This window comes from Plectropomus leopardus, chromosome 22, assembly GCF_026936395.1.
Source record: "Plectropomus leopardus strain MGB_pleo_1.0 chromosome 22, ASM2693639v1, whole genome shotgun sequence".
Classification (NCBI taxonomy): Eukaryota; Metazoa; Chordata; class Actinopteri; order Perciformes; family Serranidae; genus Plectropomus; species Plectropomus leopardus.
Window position 1 is genome coordinate 27,246,204 of NC_142197.1, and position 11,001 is coordinate 27,257,204.

At 41.6% G+C, this 11,001-nt stretch overlaps 1 long non-coding RNA gene across 1 annotated transcript in view; it reads right to left on the reverse strand.

The window, feature by feature from the left end:
* LOC121961252 (uncharacterized) overlaps positions 1–7,068 on the reverse strand; it is a 97,596-nt gene extending 90,528 nt beyond the window's left edge. The window contains exon 1 of the long non-coding RNA XR_006107035.2: positions 6,997–7,068. This is a non-coding gene — a long non-coding RNA (uncharacterized LOC121961252). The remainder of the gene's footprint in view (positions 1–6,996) is intronic.
* Positions 7,069–11,001: the final 3,933 nt, after the last annotated feature.

An 11,001-nucleotide genomic window follows, 5' to 3' on the forward strand; every position in this document is an offset into this window, starting at 1 on the left:
TGCAGTCGACAGCAGTAGTGAAGATAGTGATCACTCATTAGTTTCTTTGTTCCTGTCTCAATCTTTTATCTGTCTGTGGTTTTCCTGCCTTTCCCCTCCTCTCTCTCTCTTTCTCTCCCTCTGTCTTTCTCTCTGTCCCTCTGTCTTTCTGTCTCTCTCTCCCTCTCTCTTTCTCTCTCTCTCCCTCTGTTTCTCTCTCTCTCTCAATCCTCTCTGCAGCAGTTTAATGTCTGCAGCTCTCGCCCCTCCACTGCCTCCTGCGTCATTTCCCTTCCTGGTCGGCCGTCATGTAAACACAAGCACACCCCTGCTCACAGGCGTGCTCTCACATACAAGCTCTAACACACAAACACACACATACACCCAGTCACATGGGAGCTGCTAATTATGACCACATAAACCCAACGGAAATACAACTTTCACAGCTGGCTGTTTGAGCTACGCTCACATTGAGGCACATAATGCACAGACAGAAAAAAAATGCATCATTTACTTCAATAATTCAGCAAACGCACAGCAGAGGAAAAAACGTCATGGGCTCATTTGTCAGATTAGTCTGCGATACTGGGGCTTCAAATAGCAAAGATCTTTCTGTGGCCGTGCTGCTGAGGAGAAAGGACTGAGAGCCACAGACAGAGATTTAGTGAGCAGGGTGGAGGGAGGACGCTTTAGCTGCATAAATACAGGGAAGAAGATAGGAAAAACTGAATTTGAATGAAAACAAAACATGCTCATTTCTATCTGAATGAAACAGATGTATTTGATGACACAGGGCAAGCATCAACATCTGACAAACATCATGCACAGCCTGTGATGGGAAAGTCTGCCTTCAGAAAGCACATGCATGCACCCAGAAAAAAACGAATGAATAGGAACACACAAAACAAGCAGGCCATGTTATCAGAACTCCTCGGACACACTCCAGCCATTTCAAGCATGTCATTAATCTGAGGTCCAGGCTCATTGGTGGAATTCCGTGCATATAGCCTAGGTTTGCCAAGTAATGCGCTCAAAGGCGGAAATAACAGCTCAGAGCTGTGAAAGTTCGCTTCAAAAGGCTGATGGATTTGTTCTCGGCTAATAAGGCCAAACACAGCAGGATTAATGCTGGTTAATGGTTAATGCTGCAGGATTATTGAAAATTTCATTATCATTGGAGTGCTGGAGGACACCAAAGCTTGTTTTGTGCCCTGCCCGCACTTGTCAAGGCACACTGGTTGATTTGTTTACCAGGGAATAACAGATAATTCCTTGATTTAGGGGAAAAACATTTGGTTTTTTTGACTAAACAAACAAGGATGAAGGGGCGGGAGTGTGAATTCACAGGTGATGCCAACCCGCAGGTTTCTAGTGAAGCAGGAACCAGTAATAACAAGAATGACTCGAACTGTGCCACAGTCTTATCAATTCCCTGAACTTCACTCACTCTTGATAGAATTCATACTGAGAAACAGAGCTGAGAGAGGCTTGTTATTGGTCCATGATGCATTACAAAGTCACAGTTGCATAATGTCTGTCCTGGATTCTAAAGCTCATAGCACATATTTCACCGTGCATTGGATGAAATGCTCACATTTCCCTCAGTGTTCTAGCAGCAGCAGTGAGTGCTGACCTTTCACACGCAGCCCAAACTCAAAGACTTACTGCTAGACCATATAGGGTTATTTGCCTTTTTCCCATAGGAGAAGCCTTTTTGGTTTCTCATAGAACTTTTTCGAAATCAAACCCTTTCAGAGGGATCTATCTAGAACCTAACATAAAGGGTAATACCCAGAACCATCTATGAAAGGTTTCATTCAGAACCCCCTATGAGAGGTTCTACCAAGAACCCTCCTATGGTGTAATGGTTCCACACAGAACCATCTCTGAGGGTTCTATCCAGAAGCTTGCTACCCTCTCGGGTGCTAATAAGAACCCACCCATGAGGTTCTACCAAGAACTCATATTTTCCCAGGGTTTCATCCAGATTCCACCCAGGGGATTCTACTAATAATGCTTTTTAATAAACCTTTTCCAAAGGTTGCATCTAAAACCCAAGCTGGGGATTCAACCAAGAACCCTTTCATGTTCCAATGGTTTTATCTAGAACACACCCAAGGGGGCTCTGGAAATAGCAACTGATTACATTACCAATACATATCACTCCCACTAATCATGGATTAAGTTCTTAATGGGACTCTTAGTCATACAAAGAACCCTTTCTTCAGAAGCAAACGGTCCTGGGTAGTAACCTCAGCCCTTCAGGATGAACCATTTTGGAACCTTTATTACTAAGAGTGTATGTTGATAGCAAGTTATTCAACATTCAATGAGTTCTAAAGCTTAAAAGTGAGCCTTGATAGAAATAACTGTGTTCACAAACTTTTATTTCCATTATCAATGAATATTTCATTTTTTTTCTTACAATAAATTAAAGCTGCTCTAATATTGATGTTTATATTAGCAATGGATGAAATAACAACATTTAATGTGAAGCACCAACAATTCCTCTGTTTTAAAGAGTATTTTAGCTTCTTTGAACTCCTTGTTTTGTTTTATAGCCCTCATCTCACTTCTTGGATTGTGTGCTTTCACCAACCTTGTTAAGCAGAGGCAAAACGTTCTAAAAACTCACCTGCTCAGCAGCAAACAGCAGACAGTCAGAGACTAACTGGTGAACACAGTGGAGAATTTAGCAGTTAAAGACACATATTTCCCTCTGGAGATGATAGGGACCAAACCAGAGCTTAAAGGAGAAAAAAGTATCCAACACAATCTCATCACAACTTTGTCAGTGGACTTCTACATCTACATATTAAGCTCTAAGTGTTCCTCTGCATCTGCTTTTGATGTTCTCAGTTGCCGATGCCGGGATGTCAACAAAAGCACATGGTCGGATTACGCTACAAAAGCATGTGGTTATGTTTAGGCCAGAATCTTATGCCAAAGTCGCTGCAAAAGCGACAGTATTGATGACTTCGGAATGAGAACGGACTGAAATATTGGACTCACATATTTCAGGTCACCAGAAGCATGACTTCAAATGTGTTAAACCTTTGATTCTCTGCCCGCCCGTTAGGAGATAGGGCTGGGCTATAATTTCTCAAAATCCACTTGGGCTTGAATCAGGTTTGCTCCAATTTCCCATTGTTGCTGTTGGTGTTGTATTTTTAAATGCAAACCTTACAGTCTGTTTTCCATTGGAAAATCATGCATGTCTGTTAACTGCATTGCCATTTGCAAGCTTAACTTAGCCTCAGTAGTTTAGCTTAGCCTTACATCTGTGATAGCCATGTGGTACTGTCACTACCTGGCGCTCGCGATTACAGAGCCTGGGTCTGTTGAACTGCACTACACTAATCCTGTCGCCTCTCGGGAGCGTTCCTGCTCCCTTGTTTCCTAGTTTCCCTGGATCCTGGCCATAACCTTGACTGTGCCTGACTGTGGTGATAGCTGTGCTGACGCTGTGACCCTGCCTTTGGTTGTGCTCGTGCTGTGGCTGTACTGATACTGCGCCCCCCGCTCGCCCTGATCGTGCTCTTGGTCCTGGTTGCGCCGATGCTGTGATCTTGCCTTTGGACACCTCCCTATCAACATGTGCATGAGACTGTTATTATCTCCCTCAACATCATCATACAGTGCATTTGATAATTTCACACATATCGTTATTGTAATATGACATGCATCTGTTTCTATTATTGCTGTGTCTCTCTCCCCCTCTCTCCCCTTGTCTCACCCTCTCCTCCCCTCTCTCTTTCGCTTTCTTTTTTGCCATGATTGTATTTCATTTGTTATTTACCACATCTATTGCATGTCTGTCTCTCCTGGAAGAGGGATCCCTCATCACCCTGTACCGCTCTTCCTGAGGTTTCTTCCCTTTTTTTCCTGGTTACAGGGGTTCTTTTCTGGGAGTTTTTCCTTGGGTGATGTGAGGGTCTAAGGGCAGAGGGATGTCGTACACTGTAAAGCCCTCTGAGGCAAACCATGTTTTGTGATAATGGGCTCTATAAATACAATTGACTTGACTTGACTATCTCTCTGCAAACATTTATGTCATATTACTGCATATCACTAACTCAGCTTCTGATGCCATGGTCCTGTCTGATGTTGACTACTTCTGCCATTATTATTAGTCATACTCCTATTATTATACACATATGATTATCACTGTCACATACATATAAGTTCTTATTAATATATACATGAAACATGAATACTATTATAAGCTACATCTATTAATATTAAAATTTTCAAGTACTATTGTTATAATCAGTTACTTTTGTTGTTGCTGTGCATCTCTTTCTCTCTCTCTCTCTCTCTCTCTTTCTATGTATCATTTTCTCATATGGATTACTGTAATTTTATTATGTTGATCTGTTCTGTAAACACAACATCTATTGCATATCTGTTCGTCCTGGAGGGAAGATCCCTCCTCATTTGCTCATTCTAAGGTTTCTGACATTTTTCCCCTCGATAAAGGGTTTTTTTGGGAGGGAGTTTTTATCTATTCACTGAAAGGGTCCAAGGACAGGTCGTTGTCGTCTGCTGTAAAGCCCTCTGAAGTACATTTTGATTTGTGATAATGGGCTTTATGAATAAAACTGAATTGAAGTGAAAATCTGAGGGGAGAAATTTTGAATTTAAGAAGCTAAAACTAGATACAGTTTGACATTTTGTTTGATAAATAAAGTAAACAATTCATTGATTATCTAAATTGCTGTCAGTCATTTCCATGACTTATTGATGAAACTGATACTTCAGCCAAACCTCACAGGTTGAGTGTTAAATAAAACACTGACACTGACATTGAGGAAGATTCACCAGAAGTAAAACCACAACTAATTTGCTTACAGTTAGGCATAGATATGAGGGTAAATAAAAGGTGTGTAATTAACTCCATGTGTCAAAAACGCAAACAATGACAAGCAACGGGGTTTCCACCTATCATCAGGTTATTTTACTAGGTTTCCTCTATAACACATTTCTGCTGAGCAGTCACATTCTACATATCTGCCAGCCTTTCACATCAACTGGTGCTTCCTCCAGTTGGCCCAGTCTGAGACACAGCCTCTGCTGCTGGAGAGCTTCTCTGGAAGAGACACTCACATTAACACAGGGAATGATTTCCCCTCACTGCTTGAGACTGAAGCTGGGGCCAAAATTAGACGCTGTTTGAACTCTCTGTGTCAAAAAGGCTACAGAAATGTTATGAATCAGCAAAATGTTGACTGGTGTGTGTGTGTGTTTGCCAGTGTGTGTGTGTGTGTGTGTGTGTGTGCGCGTGTATGTGTATGTTTATGTGTGTGTTTGCGCAACAGCCTGAGCAGGCAGGTGGTTTTCTTGTTTTCCTCGTGGTGAGTATAAAGTATTGAAGTGCTGGCAGCACCTCATAGACACATTTCCAAACATCCCACAGAAACATCGGAGAGCTTTATTAACCCTATAAAACCTAAACAAATTGCTTGATATTTTTCAAAAACATGGGAAAAAGGCAATGAACAATGAATGAGGAAATGGCCCAAAAATTAGCAAGAAATTAGTGAAAAGTACAAGAGAATGACCTGAAATTTGTAATAAATCAATCAATAAATGACTGAATAAAATAAAAAATGTTTTAAGAAATGACCTGGAAGACCTGAAAAAGTGTATAAAAACACATTATTTTTCAGGGTAAGTTCATCTAAATCAAAAGAAAATATATATTTACTCATTAACCTTTGTAACATGGCACTTTCAAATTCTGTTGTACTTAAACAATGATAATAAGGGCTATGTATTCTATTCTATGAGTGAGAAATAGTTATGCAGAAATAGTACCAGTGACAGTGGGCCTCATGCAGGTCTTATCTCAAATTCCTTGTCCTTTTTTCTTGTGCTGGGTTTATATGAGTGTGCAGATTAAGCAAATGCTCCTCACTTTAGTTAACTCTGTAATGAGCTGCACAAACATGAGAACTGCAAGACCTGAGCAAATTGGCTTGACTTCTTTCAAAAACATGGAGCAAAAACAATGAGCAACAACAGCATAAATTACCCAAAAATTAGCAAGAAATTGGTAAAAACGTGTTGGAAAAGTGTTGAAACATAAAAAAAGTAACATCATTGTATTTATCATAATTTTATTATGAAAATTATAATATTATAAATATAGTTTATCCCTAGCTTTTGTCTTTTTTCCCTAGACATTTTTCCCTAGCTTTTTGAAAGTAATTTTATAAATAAACTAATTTCTTGCAATTTGTGAAAAATGTATTACCAAGTTGCTCATTGCCTTATTCCATGTTTTAGAAAGAAATCGCACCACTTTGCTCAGGGATCAGAGGTTTAAATACTTGTGAAAGGCATCTGAAAGCAGCACAAGGAAAGTGTTTCAAAGGGTCACACAAACAGGGGCAAACAGCTGCCTCATGACAGCAAGCAGGCAGAGTTTATCAACGTTCAGTCCCACTGTAAGTCAGGGGACTGATCTGACAGTCAGATCACTTTCAGAGACGGTGTAGTGTGACACCTCTCTGGGACTGACTCCTGCTGAATGATGTGAAGTTGCTTTAAATGTCAAAATCATCAACAACTTGACTTGTTATTGGCATGTGTCCGCACAAGTTGAGTGCTGGGCTTGGACAGAGGATCGGCATGTTTCAGCCTGAAGCCGAACATCAACACACAGCGAAGACCCGGCCCCGTTTACTACCGGCAACTTGTATTTCAATGTGCGCAACAGCACCTGGAATGCGGACAGTGGTGACACTGAGCTGGAGACGCACATGGCTCATGATCAAGATTCTCCCCTGCAGGAGACTGCGCTCTCTGCAATAAAAACACACTTTTCCAACCGCTGACAGATGCGGCTGCTCTCTCTTTCTCTCTCTCTCTCACACACACACACACACACACATAACACTCACACACACACACACACACACACACACACACACACACTGACCAGGCAGCGCACCTGCGGCAGCAGCACACCACCGAGCCCACAGCGACACAGCTGTCACACACAACTTGACTCACGCTGAGAGGCGCTCTTCTTCTGCTGCTCCTACTCTGCTGCTCCTCCGCTCCTCCTCTGCTGCTCCGGGACTTAGAGGCGACATTTTGCTCCGATTTCAAAGTGCGTGTCAGAGCTGGCAGGTGCAATTGCAAAAGGTCCCGTCTGATGAGGCGTAATGAGCCCGGATCGGCCCGCCCCGGTTAGGTTCGGCTGGGCTCGGCTCTGTCCGCAGCTGCTGAGTGTGTGTCGGCAGATGACTGCGTCCGTTTGTCCATCAGCTGGGAGCTGAGCGCGCTGTGCCTCCCTCCGTATTCCTGCCTGTTCATGAGCTCATGTCCATGTGACACGCTCAGGCCTCTGTCAGTGGAAACTTAAAGGGACCTCCCACGTGATAGCCGTGCGCGCTCACGGCTGGTAGTGCGCGTCCCGGGAAATAAGATGCTGCACCGCGAATAAAAAGCAGCTCTCACATTAACTGTGTTTACTGAGGATGAAGAGGACTGTTAGAGTGAGGATGAAGATACCTGCTGGGATGATGACAGTGGTGATGATGATAAAGATAACTGTTAATGTGATGATAATGATGGGGGTCATGAAATAAGTTATAATGGGAGGTTATGATGATGATGATGAGGAGGAGGAGGAGGATGTTTCTTTGTTGGCATATCCTTTCTTTCAAAATGAGCTCATGCTATATGTGACATCATCAAAGGCTGACTAACACTGAGGGGAAACACAGCTGAGCTCATATGAGAGACACCCAGACAGATGTACGGACGGACAGACAGACACACAGACAGGTGTACAGAGTCTGTCCTGTTTGTCTCTCTGCACTCTGTGTTTAAGCTGCCAGTGGAGTTTTCTTTGTTGACCATTTCCTCTTGCTTACATTCCCACTTTCTCCTCCAGATGACACAGTGCATGTCCATGGAGATTAACAGACATGCATATTTCCTGATTCATGAAAAATATTGCATATTGCTTTAAAGACTATGTAATACTTCGGAAATAGCCAGGTGTGATATGATTGTTTTTTTGGGGTTTTTTTTGTTTGTTTGTTTTTAAAAGAGTGCTAAACAAGACAGCCACATGGGCATAGTAAGATTTTGAATGCAGGAGCTGGAGAGCTCTGGAGAGCCATGGTCAGTTTGACACTGTGGGATGAATTCATGCTTGTAAGTGTTCCTCAAAACTATTCCCACTTGAATTCCCAGTGTCATGGTTTACATCCATAAAATAAACCAGCGCTCTTCAATTTGCAGTGAGTGGAAGCAGGGCTGTGCCAAGTGCTGGACGTATACTTTAAGAAAACACCATTATCATTAACCTCATGTCATTAAGAAAGAGCTCCACTCGCAGATGATTCATCTGAAACTTTGACCAGAATTTTCACCAAATATCAAATCCAAAGTAAGGCTGTCTATCCTGCAGGTGTCTGCACTGCTGATTTCTATCTGCATGTATAGACATGTATTAATATCCTCAAACTATATTTTTCACTATTTCCATGAAACCTGTTGCTGAAATCTTTTTGTTTGTTCTGATACTAGTACAGCAAATTAAAGACTTTATTTCTCCACAATGTCTGAAATACGGTCCTGGCTGGCAGCAAGACCGTGTGAACATACCAAAGGTCCGGGGGTCTCAAGGGCTTGGGGACCCACTGTGCTTTGAATTAGAGCGGATTAATACTCTCACCAACAAAAGATACCTCTCCACTTCCCCCGCCTACGTGTCTGTGCTATCTGCTCCGCTGATAAAGTGACATGACAACTAAACATGGCTTCTTTTGTGCTGCCAGCCCATTGAGAAGGTAGAAAACACTTCTAGTACAGCCTTGTATATAATACAAACAGGCTGAAACACATCATATCATTCTCAGGTCATCTTATTCAGTTCATCAATCTTGTCTACAAAATGTTAGTGATGACAGATGCCAAACTGCATGCTGGTCACATATGTAATCGGATGGTTACCGGTCAGTTGTCAGAGCCACAATACAATTTAATTTATTCCTGACTGAACAATGTGATCACAGGGTCTCTTCAGCAGCTGCTAAAGCTTTCTACCATATCACCCAGAGATGAGATTTTATCAATGGCCAGAGGTTGACAATCAATTTTCTTTCTTAACTTTGTTCATATGAAATAAAAGAAATAGCATACCAGCAAATGTTATGTAGTTGATCATGACTATTTCATCAACATAGAAACTGTTTCTTGTTGACTATTAAATTCTCAAATAGATAATAGATTATTAAGCACTAAATGCATAAAGCAGGAGGTGTAACAACTAATGTCCTCTCTTATCTGGCTCTCATTGTTCATCATTTTTTATATGGCTTGCCATATGACTCACCATGCCAGCTGGACACCAACTTTAAAATAGCTGATATTTGGTTGAGTTTAGGTTGTGATGTCATGTGACTAAAATTCAGGACATCTGATGCCAAGATCACAACATTGAAATTTTGTTGGTTGAAGTTGTGTTGTTAAATAACCAAAATCCAACATCTTCCAGGTGTCTCATACCAACATCATCTTGTCACAGAATAAATACATGAAGCCATAAGGTATGGAGAACAAATGTCTTTAATTCATGATAATGTTAATGTCTGGACAATGTGAAACTCTATTGTCATTAGACATTTAAAATATCAACCTGATTTTATTTCCAACCAAAATTTAAAGTCTCCCCGACATAAGATCTTAGCTTATAGCTTGTACCTTCATATTGAGAGGTACAAGCTAGGGTTATACATAAGAGGCAGGGTGCGAACTACAGGAGCTGGGGAGGTCTCAGCCCCTCTTAATGAGACATGAGATCCCCTGAAAACATGATTTGTGAAATTTTGGGGGGGGTCTCTAAAATATTGGCAAAATGCACTTTTTTTCCCCCATGCATTTCCTTTGTTTTTTTTTTTTTTGTATTGTCATAATTATGTATCATGTGTAAAATTAGGCTATTTTTAAAGAATGATTTGCACATGAGGGTGATTCATCACTATTTCACTTTAATAAAGATGCCAACCTGCATGCAGTTCTTGTCCTCACCATTGAAGTGTGGGGGTGCTAGTCTTAAGTGTCACTTTAAATCAGACATCAGAAATGAAAAAAAAACCCCGCTCTGGATCATTTGCGCTGGAGCCGCTGGACCCGCTCAGTTTAGTGCTGAATTGTATTTACTGCCATGTTTTGCAGTCAAAAAGGGAAACCTACTCGCAAATTTCAAAGCATTTACAGACATTTACAAAGAAAAATAAGACAAGTGACTCTAAAGAGTGGCAACAGGCGAGTTCTTCGGCAGATGCTAGCTTGAGGACAACTGACACCATCGCTGCATCTGTGGGGGCTGTTGCCAGTGAAAGCCCGCCAACAGCTGGGCCCGGACGAGGACGAGCCTAGTACAGAGAATGGGGATGGGGTTAATGAAAGCTCAGAGGTCTCTGATGACGGTGACTCCACCTGCCTCTCTCCCAGCTAACTGGACCAGCCAGTAGTGGAGAGAATGGAATTCCCGCAACACCTGGCTGTTTGTTAAGGATGGAAACTTGGGATGCACAATTTGCAGAGACAGAAGAGACACAAAAACTCTTCTGCTTTCTGAAAAGGTAATTGGCACGCACTTATCAGAAGAGTGGATAAATGGTGATGTAAGCAGCCACACATAAAAAGGGTTACGTAAAAAAACCTATAAACATCGCCATAGCATAGCACACAGAGGGACTGTTGAAGTCCACCACCATTCATCCAGGCTTTCATTCTTTCACACACATACACGAACACACACACACACACACACACACACATACAAAACTTATCAAACGCCGTTGATGCTTTAAAATTCGCAGATGACGCAGCTCTATTCATCAGTCACTTATTTATAAGTAAACTTACTTCTACACTTTCACCCTTTCTGATTGCTCTTTGGATATGAAATCTTGGAATCTTATGAAATCTTTTAGGCTTTGTTCAGACTGCCAGCCCAATTACAATTTTTGTAATATCCAGATTGTATCCAAATTG